At 45.6% G+C, this 17,041-nt stretch overlaps 1 long non-coding RNA gene across 1 annotated transcript; it reads right to left on the bottom strand.

Annotated features, from left to right (window-relative positions):
- Positions 1-4,305: 4,305 nt before the first annotated feature.
- On the bottom strand, positions 4,306-7,402 carry LOC135192863 (uncharacterized). The gene is made up of 2 exons (XR_010309055.1): positions 5,972-7,402; positions 4,306-4,795 (listed from the first exon to the last, which is right to left on the bottom strand). It is a non-coding gene; the product is annotated as an uncharacterized LOC135192863 (long non-coding RNA).
- Between the last annotated feature and the right edge of the window lie 9,639 nt (positions 7,403-17,041).

A 17,041-nucleotide genomic window follows, 5' to 3' on the forward strand; every position in this document is an offset into this window, starting at 1 on the left:
TGCTGACCACACCATTCCTGATGCAGGCCAGGATGCCACTGGCCCTCTTGGCCACCTGGGCACACTGCTGGCTCATGTTCAGGCGGGTATCGATCAGCACCCCCAGGTCTCTTTCTTTTTGGCTGCTGTCCAGCCACTCCGACCCCAGCCTGTATCTCTGCATGGGGTTGCTGTGGCCAAAGTGCAGCACCTGGCACTTGGAGCTATTGAATGCCATCCCATTGGACTCTGCCCATCTGTCCAGGCAGTCAAGGTCCCGCTGCAGAGCCCTTCTGCCCTCCAACCCAGCCACATCTGCCCCCAGCTTGGTGTCATCTGCAAACTTGCTGATGACTGACTCCATGCCCTCATCCAGATCATCTGTGAAGATGTTAAAGAGGATGGGGCCCAGCACTGATCCCTGAGGGACACTGCTAGTGACTGGCCGCCAGCCGGATGTGGCATCATTCACCACCACTCTATGGGCTCGTCCCTCCAGCCAGTTCCTAACCCAGCACAGAGTGGTGCCATCCAAGCCATGGGCTGACAGCTTAGCCAGCAGTTTGCTGTGGGGGACAGTGTCAAAGGCCTTGCTGAAGTCCAGATAGACCACATCCACAGGCCTCCCCACATCCACCAAGTGGGTCACCTGATCATAGAAGGAGATCAGGTTGGAGAGGCAGGAAATGCCCTTCCTAAATCCATGTTGGCTGGACCTGAGCCCTTTGCCATCCCTCAGGTGTGCACTTATTGACCCCAAGAAAACCTGCTCCATCAGTTTCCCTGGCACTGAGGTCAGGCTGATGGGTCTGTAGTTCACGGGTTCCTCCATCTGACCCCTCTTGTGGATGGGGATCACGTTGGCCAGTTTCCAGTCTCCTGGGACCTCTGCAGTGAGCCAGGACTGCTGGAAAATGATGGAGAGTGGCTTGGCCAGCTCATCTGCCATCTCTCGCAGCACCCGGGGATGGATCCCATCTGGTCCCATGGACTTGTGGGTGTCCAGGTGGCTCAGCAGGTCCTGAACTAATTCCTCATGAATTTCCAGGGGAACACAGCGCTCCCCGACCCCATCCCCCAGTTCAAGAGGCCACTTGCCTTGAACTCCTCCCTCCTTACTGTTGAAAATTGAGGCGAAGAAGGCATTCAGGACCTCAGCCTTTTCCTCGTCGTCAGTTATAATGTTCCCCTCCTGGTCCAGTAAAGAGCGGAGGCTCTTCTTGCCCTTCTTTTCAGAATTGATAAATTTATAAAAGTGCTTTTTATTATCCTTCACAGAGGTGGCAGCCTAAGTTCTAACTGGGCCTTAGCCTCTCTAATTTTTCTCCTGCATAATGTGGCTAACTCCTTAAACACGTCAGGAGAAGCCTTCCCCTCCTTCCAAAATTGATACACCCTCTTTTTTTCCCCCAATTCCTTCAGGAGCTGTTTACTCATCCAGGCTGGTCGCCTTCCCCAACGGCTCATCTTTCAACACATGGGAACTGCTAGTTCCTGTGCCTTCAAGAGCTCCTGTTTAAAGTATGTCCAACCATCCTGGACCCCTTTGTTCTCAAGGACTGCTGCCCAGGGGACTTTGCAAATAAGTTTCTTGAACAATTTGAAGTTTGCCCTCCGGAAGTCCAAGGTGAGGGTTCTGTTATAGTTCTTCCCTATCTCCCTGCATATTGAAAACTCCACTATCTCATGATCACTACACCCCAGGCAGCCTCCCACTGTCACATCTCCCACCAGCCCTTCTCTGTTGGATCGCAGCAGGTCAAGCTGAGCTTGACCCCTAGTAGGCTCACTTAACAGCTGGGTCATGAAGCTGTCCTCCATGCGCTCTAGAAATCTCCTGGACTGCCTCCTCTCTGCTGAATTAAGTTCCCAGCAGATATCTGGCAGGTTAAAGTCACCCACAAGAACAAGATCTGATGATCTTGAGACAGCCTCCAATTGTTTGTAAAATATCTCATCTGTTTCCTCATCCTGGTTGGGTGGTCTATAACATACTCCAACTAGGATGTCAGATTTGTTAGTCCTCCCTCTGGTTTTAACGCACAAGCTCTCAATCCCTTCGTCCCTCACTTCAAGCTCAGTGGCAAGGAGTGACTCCCTAATATACAGAGCCACCCCTCCTCCTCTTCTCCCTTGCCTATCTCTCCTGAAGAGGCTGTATCCCCCCAGTATAGCACTACAATCGTGCCTGTCATCCCACCAAGTTTCTGAAATGGCGACTATATCTTAGTCCCCCTGGTGGACCAGGACTTCCAGTTCCTCCTGCTTGTTACCCAAGCTGCGTGCATTGGTGTAGATGCACTTCAGCTGGGCTCTCGATTCCTCAATTGACCCTAGTTTCCATCCCACTCACTCCTTCTCACAGAGAGTAATTGCCTCACCCACCCCCTTCAGATCTAGTATAAAGCCCGCCTAATGAGCCCTGCCAACTCCAGTGCCAGGACTCTCCTGCCCCTCGTAGACAACTGCACCCCATCAGGATCGAGCAGGTCTGGCTCAGTAAAAGTTCCCCCATGGTCAAAGAACGCAAAGTGTCGCCGCTCGCACCATCCCTTGAGACAGTTGTTGATGGCATAGGTTCTGTTGTTCCTCTCTGTGAATTCCCTTGCCACAGAGGGAACTGAGCAGAACACGGCCTGTGCTCCCGCCCCATCTATCAATTTCCCCAGCACCTTAAATTCCTTTTTAATTGCCCTGGTGCCCTTCTTCTCAATCTGATCCCTGCCAGCCTGTATTACCAGCAAAGGGTAATAATCAGAGGGCTGGATTAGGTTAGGGAGTCTCCTGGTGATGTCCCTAACCCAGGCACCAGGAAGGGAGCAGACCTCCCTGTGGGATGGGTTGGGACGACAAATGGGTCCCTCCATCCCACTCAAGACCGAGTCCCCAACAACTATGACCCTTCTCTTTTTCTTGGTTTTTGTGGAGCCAGTAACCACATTTGGTGGGGACTGCTCCACCCTAGGCATCATCGTAGTTGGATGCTCCTCAGTCCTCTCATCCTCCCTGCCGTCTGCATGCAGGGCCTCATACCTTTTGTGCAAGGGCAGTGGAAGAGGAGGAGAGGGCCGGGGTGGATTTCCCTTGCTGCCTCTGACAGGGATCTGTACCCATCCCTCCCTGTTTCCAGGGGCAGTTCCCTTAGCAGGGGCAATCTACAGTGCCTGCTCCCATGGATCTAGATCCCTTTTGTTCTCCCTTATTGACCTGAGCCTGGATACTTCATCCTTCAGCTCGGCCACTTCATCTTTCAATTCTGCCACCAAGGTGAGGAGAAAGTTCACCTGCTCACACCTGGCGCAATTGTTCACCCCTTCTTCTTCTATGGCAAGAGACAGGCTCCAGCACTCTCTGCAGCCAGTAGCCTGGACTCCTGTGTGTTGGTGGGTCAAGTCTGGCTGGGTGCACACGCTTTTTCTGCCCTTCATTGTGCGAGTGACAGGCATGGTGCACAGTGTTATTGACAGTTATAAACAGGAAGAGAAAAAAAAAAATTCCCAGCCGTGAGCAGGCTCTGCAGACAAAATTGCATCGCACGCGGCGCCCGACAGGGATTTAAACTTCCCGCAGCAGACGTCACGAGCCCGCGTCACAGCCCCTCTCAATCCCACGAAATCACAGCCCTGCCAACCCCCCCTGCCTACCTGAGGTCCCCTGGAACTGCAGAACAGCAGCACAGAGCAGAAAGTCAGTTAAGCAGCAGTGACCACAGTGCTCTCTCTCAGCTATGCAGCCAAAATGTATGGGGAGGCCCGGCAGATCGATTACATCACTCTACCTCGGTCTCTCAGTGGCAAGCGGTATGTGTTGACCATGGTAGAGGGGAGCGCTGGGTGGCTGGAAACCTTCCCAGTACCTCATGCTACTGTCCGTAACACCATGCTGGGTCTGCGGAACCACATTCTGTGGAGACCTGGTGCCCCAGAGAGAATAGAGTGAGACAATCGGACCCATTTCAAGAACAAAGCCTTCGACACTGTCTGCCATGAGAAGCTCCTAGCCAAGCTGGCAGCTTGTGGCTTGGACAGATTCACTCTGTGCCGGATCGAGAACTGGCTGGATGGCAGAGCCCAGAGAGTGGTGGTGAATGGTGCCACATCCAGTTGGCAGCCAGTCACTAGTGGTGTTCCCCAAGGATCAGTACTGGGCTCAGTCCTGTTCAATGTCTTTATTGATGATCTGGATGAGGGGATTGAGTCCAGCATCAGTAAGTTTGCAGATGACACCAAGCTAGGAGCAGGTGTTGATCTGTTGGTGTCGCTGTTAGTCGCTGTTAGCATGCTGACTATTCCCAAAGTTGAGGAAATGGACTTACAGAATCCAATATGGATTGTAAATGTAAGACGTTTAATACACAAATCAGAAGGCTTTTTATACTATTACAGGATTACATGTCGATTTCTAATTGGTCCATGCAATACATTTTTGTGGTTTAAAGCATAATCATTAGTAGATACAAAAAGGTATTTTTATAAGCAGTACGTGTGCTCATATATCAAACCCTACATTTCCAGATGTGCAGATCCTTTGTTCTAAGGTATATTCATGACTGATTCATTACTTTGTTTTACTTTGCACAGCTGTACCACAAGGACGCAACATCCTCAGGCCAACCCTGCTTTTTTTCATAGAAAGCACGAAGCGGACACAGTGTCCTTGGGCTGACCGGTGTCTTACCCGCTGTGTTCCAATCGCCTACATATTGATTGCAAAGCAACAGCCCCTACAAAATTCCCCACATCTCCCCCTTTCTTTTCAAACACTGTAGCAGCGATCCGATGCATCTGCCAGGATAGACATCGGAAGATGCAGGGTCCTAAGAATAACAAAACAATAACAATAAGCAATACTATTCCTACAGTTTTGATTAACTCTTTTGCCCAAGCTGAAATTCCCCATGACATTAGCCAATCATCAAAGGGGTTATGATTCGTTGTAATTTTCTCTGTATGATGCTGAAGCCAGTCTACCTTTTTATGGATTGAATCACTATGATCAGACAAGTTAAAACAACACATTCCTTCTACATCTTCACAGCCTTTTCCTTGTACTAAAAGCAAGTAATCTATAGCTGCTCTATTTTGCAGGGTAGCCTTTCGCAAACTATTTTGATCTACTGCAAGCTGAGAAATAACACTAGTAGTAACATTAGCTTGTTTTGCTGTCCAACATGCTAATCTCTGAATGGCTGACAAGGCATGTGCTGTTCCTATAGGAGGAAACAATGCTCCAAAAACTCTTGCTGTATGAGACCAAAGTTCCACTTCATCATTACAATTAGAGGTTAACATTTCTACATTTCTACGATTTCTTAATAGAGTTGCACTACTTGCAATATGATTTCGGATAAATTCTGAAGTAGGAGTTAGCAAAGAAAGGTGACCAATGTAACATGGCCCTCCGTTACTTTCTTTTGGGATTCTAGGCCACGCTCTTCTACCACAGATCAGGAACACATTTCTAGGCAATCTTAAGGCTTTGGTAATGTTAAGGCACATACCATTTGTGTTCCAACCATAAACCGTGTCTTTAGCACAAAAATCAGAGGTACTCCAATAAGGAAAGTGATAGGATGTTACATCTGTTATTTGACGATTCGTCAGATTGTGTGAGCCAAATATCAGACATCCTGACTGATTTGGCATTCTACTTCCTAACAGGTTGAACTCTTGAGGATCCCATGGTAAAGGGTCATTGAGGCTTGCAACTATTAATGCCATACAATGACTTATACTTTTTGCTGTAGAACAATCTTGATGTGTGAGAGATGAAAAGGAGGCTACCAAAGTGCGTTGATCATCAAATGGCAACCCTATCAGGCATGTTTTAAACGGGTCTGTGGCTGCTGATAAGTGTAAGCAAAAGGATGGATTATTTGTCTCCTTTGCCCAATTCACCCAAAAGTTATCTTCACTAGCCCACCCAAAATTCTCCTGCACCACAAAAATAATTACAATAGCAGATAACCAATACATATTGTTCAACATTTAGCTCAGATCAGTTGTCTCTGGTGATGTTGTGTGCAGCTTCTAAGTCAGCAATTTCTTCTATCGCCGTTTGATCATCCTCCTTGTTTTCCTTGGTTTCAGCATGTAGCCAGGGTCGCACCCACTTGGGTGGCAACCACCGCTCTCCGTCCTCTGTAATGACACAAGCATATCCACGACCCCAAGTTATTAATCTCCATGGTCCATTCCAGGTGGCTGATGAGGGGTCCCAAACTTGCACAGAAACATGTGTTTCTTTTAAAGGATTGTTTTGAGTAAAATGTCTAAAGATAGGGGTTGACCCAACTTCTTGATTCGACTTTTGTGACCAGAGTTTCCAATTTAAAACATAAATGGCCTTTGAAAGAATATCGTGGGGGGAGTGGGAATGGGAAAACTCCCCCTGTCTTTGAAAAATGGCAATATATCGTTTGAGATCAGAATGCTTTCTTTCAACAATCGCCTGTCCTGTACTATTGTAAGGAATTCCAAATAAATGTTTGATATTGCAGGCTGAAAGAAATGCTTCAACAATTTGGCTTTTATAATTTGGACCATTGTCTGTCTTAATTGTTTGGGGGTTTCCTAATACAGCAAATGCCATTCTCCAGTGTCGACACGTTGCTGACGCCCCCGATGATGTCATGGCAGATGCCCACAAGGCTGAACTATAGGTATCTACTGTGACATGAACATATTTTAGACGTCCAAATGACGGAACAATTGTAATGTCTGTTTGAAATAACTCTCTTGCCTCAGTCCCCCTAGGATTAGTGCCTTCTGATTGTAGGGGCGAGACCTTGGCACAATCAGGACACGAGGCAATAATGCCACGAGCAGTTTGCAGAGATATAGAGAATTCTTTAGACAAACTTTTTGCAGATTGGTGAAAGAATGCATGACTTACTTGTGCTTGCTTAATTGCCTGTGTGGCTGATTTGACAGAAACAGAAGGTTCATCAGTATCATTTTGTTGGGCTCCAGCACTCACCACCTCATCGGCTTTCGCGTTTCCTTCTGACAAGAATCCAGGCAAGTTAGTATGACTACGAATATGAGTACAAAAATATAAACATTTTCTGTTTAGAATCAAATTCAACAATTGAATAATCACAGCTTCAATAACCTTGTTAGAAATGTGTCCAATAATTGACTCCTCTACTCGATTCACAACAGAAGCTACATACATAGAATCAGTAATAATATTTACAGGGATATTTACAAAGTCTTCAAACACCATTGTTACTGCTTTGAGTTCAAGACATTGAACAGAAACTCCTTCTAGTTCTTTCACTACAGTCTTCCATTGTTTGGAAGTGTCACACCATTTAGCATAGCCATATTTGTGTGTTTTCCCAGAAGCATCAGTAAAAACTGTAACACCATTTTCAATAGGTTGTTCACATTTCAGTGCTTTCTGGTTTAACATCAATTGAGTACCGAATAGAGGAAATGCAGGATAATGGTTATCGATAGATGTAGCAATCACTGCAGTAGCAAAAGAATATGACATGTTACACCATTCTTCTATCACTGATTTCATTGCAAATGGTAACACAATCTTAGTTACTTCTACCCCAAAAACATGACGTACTCTACTTTTTGCCTTTAACAGCAAGGAACCAACAAGGTCAAGTTTGTGTAACAGTGATGCATGAGGCTGACTTTTTGGAAATAACTACTCCAATAGTAGGAATGTCTTCTGATCCTGTTCCTGTCCTATTGCCAAATAGTAATCATTCTCTTGTTGGCATAAATAAACATTGATTGGCAAGGCAGCATTGTAACGATATGCTTGTAATTCAGCTATTTTGTTATTAATTTTTTCAAGTGCCTCATAGTGCTGGTTTTGCAAAACTCTAGGTTCTGCTGGATGTTTTGATCCTTTTAGCAACTCTCTAAGGGGTTCAAGATCTTTATTAGTAATCCCTATCCATTGTCTGATCCATTGCAATTCTCCTAATAATTTTTGGACATCGTTCACTGTTTCTATTTTCACATGTAGTGTAATTTTTTGAGGTCTGATTCTGCTTTCTGTCACTATTAGTCCTAAATAATTCCATGGTTCTTGGGCCTGAATCTTATCTTTTGCAATTGTCAATCCCCAGTGCTTAAGAGTCTGTGATAATGTAGTCTTTTCAGTTTCTGTTAAGGGAATGGGAGAAGCAATCAAGATATCATCCATATAATGTAATACCACGTATGTAGGGTGTGAACTCTTCCAATTTTGTAATGCTTGGTTAACATACCATTAGCATATGGTTGGGCTATTACGCATTCCCTGTGGCAGAACTATCCATTCAAATCTTCTCATGGGGGCACTGTTATTCTTTGATGGTATACTAAAGGCAAATCATTGAGTATCAGCAGGATCGAGTGGAATACTAAAGAAACAATCCTTAAGATCAATAATGTAGGCAGCCCAATTAACAGGTATTGCAGCTGGAGAAGGTAGGCCTGGTTGTAACGCTCCCATTGGCGTCATTTGTTCATTAACAGCACGAAGATCGTGCAAAAATCGCCATTTTCCTGATTTTTTCTGTATAACAAAAACTGGAGTGTTCCAAGGACTAAAAGATTCTTTTATATGGCCTTTCTCCAATTGTTCATCTACAAGCTGGTTCAGGTGCTCCAATTTTTCATCAGTGAGCGGCCACTGATCAACCCACACAGGCTTATCAGTTTTCCAAGTCAGCTTAATAGTGGGAAGAGCACCTTTGTCAGTGGCTGCTATGGAAAAGGAGTAGACAAAACAAGTTGCCATTGGGAGAGTACATCTCGACCTAGCAACCATAAGGGTGTGTCCATGATTACAGGTGTTACTTTTGCAATGTTCCCCTCATTGTCTTTGATGTCCAATAACACAGCACTTTTTCTCATTTCTGCTAGTCCTGCTATTCCCAAAACCTTCTCAGATGAATTTACAATTGGCCACGCTTTTGGCCAATATGCAGCTGGCACTATAGTGACATCTGCACCCGTGTCAATCATCATCTCAACTGTAATGGTTTTAGGGGTGATCTGAGTGTCGGGATGGATAATGGTAACAGAACGTGTAGGTTTGTTGTTAGTTATCACCTCAGAGAAAGCTATTAGTGGCTCTGTAGACCCAAACCCTCCTGTTCCTCTGATTTTGGGTGTTGAATGTGGTACACAGGCTTTGAAAGGAATCAATTGTGCTATCTTACTGCCTTTTGGAATGGTAATTGGTGGTGTAAAAACATTAACCATAATGTGAATAACTCCTGTGAAGTCACTATCGATTAATCCTGGTTGTACAAAAATTCCAGTTCTTGTAGCTGAAGATCTTCCTATTAGCAAGGCAGAAAGTCCATACCCTAATGGTCCTTTACTGGTAGTAGGGATTAGTGTAACCTCCTGTGTTGTGATTGTTATTGTTTCACTTACGACCAAATCGAGGCCAGCGCTCCCTCTGGTGGCGGCGAGTAGATCGTCGAGGCAGCCTCCGTTATGGGGGGTCCGGTCACTTAAGATGAGGTCTGAGCCGCGCCCCCCACGCGGCCTCCCCCGTTTCCCTGCTGGGGCACAAGAGGTGTTCCATCCTTCTTAAATCGGGATTTGCAGTCTGACGCTCTGTGTCCGAACTTGTCACACTTGTTGCAGGTACCTGCGAATGGAGAACTCATCGACGATACTTGGTTAGTAACAGCCTTAATTGTAGGACAATGCTTTTTAAAATGTCCCATCTGTCCACATTTAAAACATACAGGATTTGAGCCCTTGTCCCCCTTTCCTTGTGGCGAGCATTTGGACAATGCAGCCGCTAATGCAGAGGCATGAATTCGAGCCTTTTCCTTCTCTTCTTCCATCGGGGCTCGAGAGCATTGTTCTACCATTTGCAGTAAAGAAGCAGCAGGGGGTAAAGTGGCAATTAACCTTCGACAGGCAGCATTGGCGTTTTGCATAGCAATCTCTTTTATCAATGTCTCTTTCATGTTGGCTGGAATGTCAGGTGCCATTTCAACACCTTCTGTAATTCTGTCAACAAATGCCATAAATGACTCAGTATCTTTCTGTTTAATTTGCAAGTATGGTTGTTTTGGAGTGCCGACCTGTGGCAAACTGGCGAAAGCTTCAAGGGCAGCCACTTTGCTTTGAGCCAGAATTCGCAAGTCTAGCGCAGCTTGCCGCTGTGGGTCAACGTACTGACCGTTCCCCATCAATTGCTCTAGGGAGGCCACCCGTAAGGGATCTCCGTGCGGCAATGTCAAGTTATCAAGCTGTTTCTGCTCTAATCTTTCCTGCCACTTGTTAACAAGCATCATATAACTCGTAGGTCCCAGCATCAGTTCAAACAGATGTTTAATGTCTGTGGGTATTAGTGTCTGATGTTTTATAAATGTTTCCATCTGTCTTCTGACCAGTCGATTGTCTATTCCATAATCTAAAATTGCTTTCTGTATTTTGGCAACTGTGGTCCAGTCTATAGGCTGCCAGTTTCTCTGTCCATTATTATCAATAGTTACTGGTGCAGCTGTAAACTGAAAATCCCCAGTAATTTCAGCATTGGTTATAACTCCCTTCCACCGGTTTGACATGTCAAAGTTGGGATCTTTTGGAATGTAATCAGAATTTCTCTGTTTAGGAGTCTCCTTTGACTTTTCCTCATTTGCTTTCCCTCTCCACCACTTCCAGACATCATCCACCATTCCACTTGCTGAACCCTCTTTCCTTTTATACTGAGGATACAATGCAAACCAATCTGCAAGCTTTCTCTTTTCCTCTGCAGACAGTCTCGCTTCTGAACCATACTTAGACCGCAAATACCAATCGCCCTCCTCTATGTCCATTTCACCATCTCTGATACTTTGTAACACCCGTTGACGAACCCTTTCCACTGACATTTTACCATCTGTATTCTTCAGTAACAGCAGCAGGGTGAACACAATTACCAGACTCAATCTTTGTTAATTGTTTCTCAATATTTTTCAGACCTTCAACAATAGACTTATGCGCCTTGCGATAACTCTCTTTAACCACCCTTGATTTGGAACCTTTATCCAACCGTTGCATCTCATTCAATAGTTTAGTCATTGCATCTGCCTGCTCATGTAAAAGAGTCTTTAACTCCTCTTCCTCAGGAGGCAGAGGGACAGTCGCAGGATCTATTTGCGGAGCTGATGGTACCGCTTGTCCCACTTCCATAGGCTCGGGGACTTGTGAACCTCCTGCTCCCTTATCGGGGTCCCAATCAGGAATGAGATAATCATAAGGACCTTGGGTAGCAGGGCAAACAGTTTTCGTCTCAGTTTTTATCTCAGTTTTTGTCTCCGCGGCAGTTTTTGTCTCCGCCCCCGATCCCGATGTTACTTTATTTTTAGCGTCTTTCAAGATGGTCTGAATTATTGCTTCAACTTCTGCCTCCGCTCCTATTTTTTGTACTAAGAGACTGATCTGTCGATAGGTTGAAGCAAGTCTTTTTGCTTCTTTATTACCAGTCTGGACAGATTCCCATATTTCCTCCCCTATATGCTTCCACGTCTCGTCTTTAAAAACTTGTGCAGTTTCCTTGAGTAAGCCTCTACGGCGTGCCCAAGACAACATATCTGTCACTAGAGCCCGATCCAGCGGGTCTCCAGCTTTCTGTCCAAATTTCAACAAGGCTTCAACAGTAGCCTTTTCTACTCCCGGGGACGTATTCCCCAATCCACGCCTTTTCCCTGCTCAAGGCAGCTGACTCACCCGCTGAGTCGAAAATCCGTGGTACCACTCACGCCTCTCTCGGACGCCCGGCCGCAGCCGCCGCGGAATTTCTTTTCTTCTTCCCCGCTTTGCAGTCAGCTCAGCTCTCTTCCCGGGTATCAGGTCTCTTGCTGATCACGTCGGGGGTCACCAGATGTCGCTGTTAGTCGCTGTTAGCATGCTGACTATTCCCAAAGTTGAGGAAATGGACTTACAGAATCCAATATGGATTGTAAATGTAAGACGTTTAATACACAAATCAGAAGGCTTTTTATACTATTACAGGATTACATGTCGATTTCTAATTGGTCCATGCAATACATTTTTGTGGTTTAAAGCATAATCATTAGTAGATACAAAAAGGTATTTTTATAAGCAGTACGTGTGCTCATATATCAAACCCTACATTTCCAGATGTGCAGATCCTTTGTTCTAAGGTATATTCATGACTGATTCATTACTTTGTTTTACTTTGCACAGCTGTACCACAAGGACGCAACATCCTCAGGCCAACCCTGCTTTTTTTCATAGAAAGCACGAAGCGGACACAGTGTCCTTGGGCTGACCGGTGTCTTACCCGCTGTGTTCCAATCGCCTACATATTGATTGCAAAGCAACAGCCCCTACAAAATTCCCCACAGTTGGAAGGTAGGAGAGCCCTGAAGAGGGGACCTGGACAGGCTGGATAGGTGGGCAGAGGCCAATGGGATAAGATTTATCAAGGCCAAGTGCAGGGTTCTGCACTTTGGCCACAACTGTTGCGGAGGCAGGAATTAATATGTGGCCGAGTTGGGAAATTATACAAAAATAGCCAATTTTATTTCCCAAAAACGCGCCCCCAAAACTATATATACTGTGCTAGTTTGAAGCAAGCTGGAATGTTTTGGTAGAAGAACTAGATAACGGGCAGTGAAATGAAAACAATTGATGTCAACTTCTCTCACAGTCTCGCTGAGAACTCTGGGAAGAAGAAAAGACTTTTTCTCCATTTTGTTTCACTCACTCTTGCTTTTGCCTTAGACCTGGTCACATCTCATTAACCTTGCTCCTACTAACCTTGCTCCCTAACCTCTTGGCTGCACCTCTCTTCTTCCTGAGAACTGGGGTAAGGTTGAGAGGGCCGGGGGGAGGTGTTGGGGTGGTTTGAGAGCCCCTCCTGGGGACCTAGGTTTCTGGGAGGGGAGTTGTGCTTTTGTATTGTTTATCCTTTGTATATTTCTGTATATAATTGTATATAACTGTATATATTGTAAATAGCTGCTTGTAAATTCTGCTAGCTGTAAATAAATTGCTTCATCTATATTCCCAGGGTCCGTCTGAGTTAGCTGGGGCAAATACAAAGTGTGGGAGGGGTGGGGTAACCCCCAAACCATCACATTTTTAATTGGCTTTCCCAACGTGGGGCTAGATATTTTTGAGTGACTGGAAATTAGCTCTGGGAATTAAGATGAAGCTAATCAAGCAGCTATTGTATTTGGTTGGTGCATTGCTCTGGTCTGGTTTTGTTTTCTTGGCATTTAGTTGGTTAAAAGGTCAAATTGTTGCTTATTTCATTGATCTGGCTTATAATAAGGCTAAAGCTAAGGTTTCAGATATGTTCTGGAGCTGGGGTGATTTGATTCTTGGTTATGCTGGTTTTAATATCTCTGAGAATATTACCAAGGACATTACAGGAGCTCTGGTTAATAATGTGACAATCAATGGAAATTCTGCTTTAAATATGGCTCTAATGAGAGTTATTCAGCCTAAGACAGGAATTCCAACTGTTTGTATAGGCACATGCTCGTGTAAAACTGTTTTTCTTCTCACAGTTTTTAATATTTGCCTCATGATTTTAAATTTCATATTAATTTTGGCATTATTGGTGAAAAATTCAAAACCAGCTTCTGTAAGAACTAGGAAAAATTCTGTGTCTCAGAAGCAGTCTCTTTCACAGCAAAACAAGGGAACACAGTTGTCGGCTTCCCCCTTGCCAGCCTCTGCCCCTCCTTCTCCAAGTGCTGGGAACGCGGCCAATGTTCCCGCTGCTAACATAAACAATAATGATAACGGGCAGAGTTCGGCAGGAGCCCTAGGAGGACAGGCAGGTACCCAAAATCAGAATGTTCCTAGCAAAAATGAAAACACGTCAGGCTTGGCAGGCATCCCAGGAGGACAGGCAAACAATCCCACTAATGCTAATGCTGGTAACGCTAGCCCAGTCAGTCCAAATCCTAATGACACCAGCTCAGCCAATTCAAACCCCCAGCCAGCAGACCAGAACCAAAATCCTCCTGTTAAAAGCAAGGCAGATTTGAACTCACAAGCTCCAAGTCAGACCTCCAATAATTCAAACCCTCCAGGTCAGACCCCTAATGATCCGAATGCTCCAGGTCAGACCCCTAATGATTCAAATCCTCCAGCAGACACATCCAAGTCTGTTGTTGCTCAGGCCCTTCTGGCACCTGCTAAGGCAAAAGCTAAGACAAAGAGTGGTTCGCAGGAGGATGTAAGAGACGGGACCTCTAGTGATCAGCAAGGAGAAGAGGAAGAGGAGATAGTTAGTCTGCGAGACCTTGTAGATGTGCTGAGACAACAATGCTCAAGTGAGAGGAGCGCTGGGAGGTTAGCTGCCAAGAGAGAGTATGGTTCCAATGAGTTTAGGAATGCTATGAGGAAGGTTCTGTTAGGCCCAGTACCACCAGATCAACAGATGGAAGAGGAGGTGGAAGATGACATCCAAGGCTCCAAGGATCCACTCAGAGAGGTCAGGGAAGTTAGGAAGGAATACACAAGGGAATCAGGTGAGCCAATCTTAAGCTGGCTAGTGAGATGCCGTGGCATTGGTGCTAATGCTCTGCAGGTAGGAGACAAGTCTGCCAAGCAGCTGGGACCACTCACTAAGGAGAGTGGAGTGGACAAACACCTAGCAAGTCCTCTTGGTAGGGTTAGCTTGTGGACACGCCTTCTGTTGGCTGTGGCTATGAGATATCCTTCCCGAGATGATTTGCCATGGGCTGCCAAGAAGTGGAACACCGTTGAGCAGGGAATTAAGCTTCTGAAGGAGTTTGCTGTGAAGGAAGTGCTTTATGGAGATCATGGTACACATGAGCCTGACGATATTCCTTTGGGAACAGGTCTCATGAAGAAGCTTATTAAGCTTGCTCCTTCATTCTATGCTAACATCTTGGCCAGTAAATTCCTAGCAATGAGTGATAATGGAAGATCTTTCACTGTTGGTGAATTCACTGACCAGCTCAGGCAAATAGAGGACAGCTTGTCACATTCTGGTTTAGTCTCTGCCATACAATCTATGACCACAGAGATTAAAGATACCATGAAAGAACTGAAGGAGGATCTCAAAAACATTTCCAATCTGGTAAAGGATACCATTCCTGCATCATCTGAATGGGTGCATGTTTCTGCAGTCAGGAACAGACGCCCACCTCCTGCAAAGCAATTCCAGCCCAGGAGGAGACAAATTCCACCTAGACATCAGCAATCACGTGCGTCACTGTGGATACTTCTGCGTGATACATACGGGGAGAACATGAACAAATGGGATGGTAAACCTACTTCAGCTCTTTCAAAGAGAGTCAGGGATCTGCAGAGTGGCAGAAACAGAGGCGGTAATGCCCGAAAGGTAGCTGTCACTTCTTCAGCTCCCAACAGTTGCAGTTCCTCTCACAACAACACCAATCATTGTGTACACCCCACATGCCATGTTCAGCATTAGGGGTGCCCTGCCTCCAGCCAGGAGGAGGAAAGGGATAGTGGAGAGAACCGAATCTATTGGAATGTATTCATTAGGTGGCCTGGCAGTTCAAGAGTTCGGAAATACAGGGCTTTAGTTGACAAAGGTGCTCAGTGTACTTTATAGCCATCTAATTGCAAAGGGACATAGTCCATATCTATTTTTGGAATCACTGGTGGATCTCAAGAGTTAACTAAGATACAGGCTGAGATCAGTTTAACTGGTAAAGAGTGGAAGACACATACTATTGTAATTAGTCCTGATGCGCCTTGCATTTTGGGAATTGACTTTTTGAGACAAGGTTGTTTCAAAGATCCTAAGGGTCATAAATGGGCTTTTGGAATAGCATCTGTAGAGATTGAGGATGATAAATTGAAATTGTCCATTAGACCTGAACTTTCTGATGAATCTGCAGTTGTGGGACATCATGACATAGAGGACCTGGAAGTGCCAATTGCAACTCAAACTGTTCATCATAGGCAGTACAGAACTAACCGTGACTCTTTGTTGCCCATTCATCAGCTGATTCGTCAACTGGAAAGTCAGGCTGTCATCGAGAAAGCTCATTCACCTTTCAACAGTCCCATCTGGCCTGTGCGTAAACCTACGGGCGACTGGAGACTCACAGTTGACTTTCGTGCCCTCAACGAGGTGACTCCACCCATGAGTGCAGCTGTGCCGGACATGCTGGAACTCCAGTACGAGCTGGAATCGAAGGAGGCTAAGTGGTATGCAACCATAGACATTGCTAATGCTTTCTTCTCTATTCCCATAGCAAAGGAGTGCAGGCCTCAGTTTGCATTCACCTGGAGAGGAATCCAGTACCAGTTCAACCGTTTGCCTCAGGGGTGGAAACACAGCTCAACCATCTGTCACTCAGTCATCCACAATGCACTGGAGAAAGGTAAAGCTCCAGAGCACATCCAGTACATCGACGACATCATTGTGTGGGGCCAAACTGCTGAGGAAGTCTTCGAGAAAGGTAACAAAATCATTGACATTCTGCTGCAAGCAGGTTTTGCCATTAAGAGAGACAAGGTCAAAGGACCTGCCAGAGAAATTCAGTTTCTGGGAGTGCGGTGGCAGGATGGTCGCCGTTACATTCCTCAGGATGTGATCACCAAAGTCTCTACCATGGCAGTTCCCACCAGTAAGAAGGACACACTTTCTTTTCTTGGTGTGGTGGGATTTTGGAGACTACACATTCCTGGTTTCAGTCAGATTGTCAAACCTCTGCATGATGTGACTCGTAAGAGAAACAATTTCGAGTGGGGACCTGAACAACAAGCAGACTTTGATCAAATTAAACGCGAAGTAGTCCATGCAGTGGGCTTGGGTCCTGTGAGATCTGGTCCGGACATTAAAAATATTCTGTACACGGCTGCCAGTGACAATGGTCCAACTTGGAGTCTTTGGCAGAGAGCTCCAAATGAGACACGTGGTCATCCACTTGGTTTCTGGAAACGTTGCTACAGAGGTTCAGAGACAAATTACACTGCAACTGAGAAAGAGATTCTAGCAGCCTATGAGGGAGTGAAAGCAGCTTCTGAAGTGATTGGAACTGAGTCACAATTGCTTTTAGCTCCTAGACTGCCAGTTCTAAACTGGATGTTCAAGGGCAAAGGTTCATCACCGCATC

Source organism: Pogoniulus pusillus, chromosome W, assembly GCF_015220805.1.
Source record: "Pogoniulus pusillus isolate bPogPus1 chromosome W, bPogPus1.pri, whole genome shotgun sequence".
In the NCBI taxonomy this organism is placed as follows: domain Eukaryota; kingdom Metazoa; phylum Chordata; class Aves; order Piciformes; family Lybiidae; genus Pogoniulus; species Pogoniulus pusillus.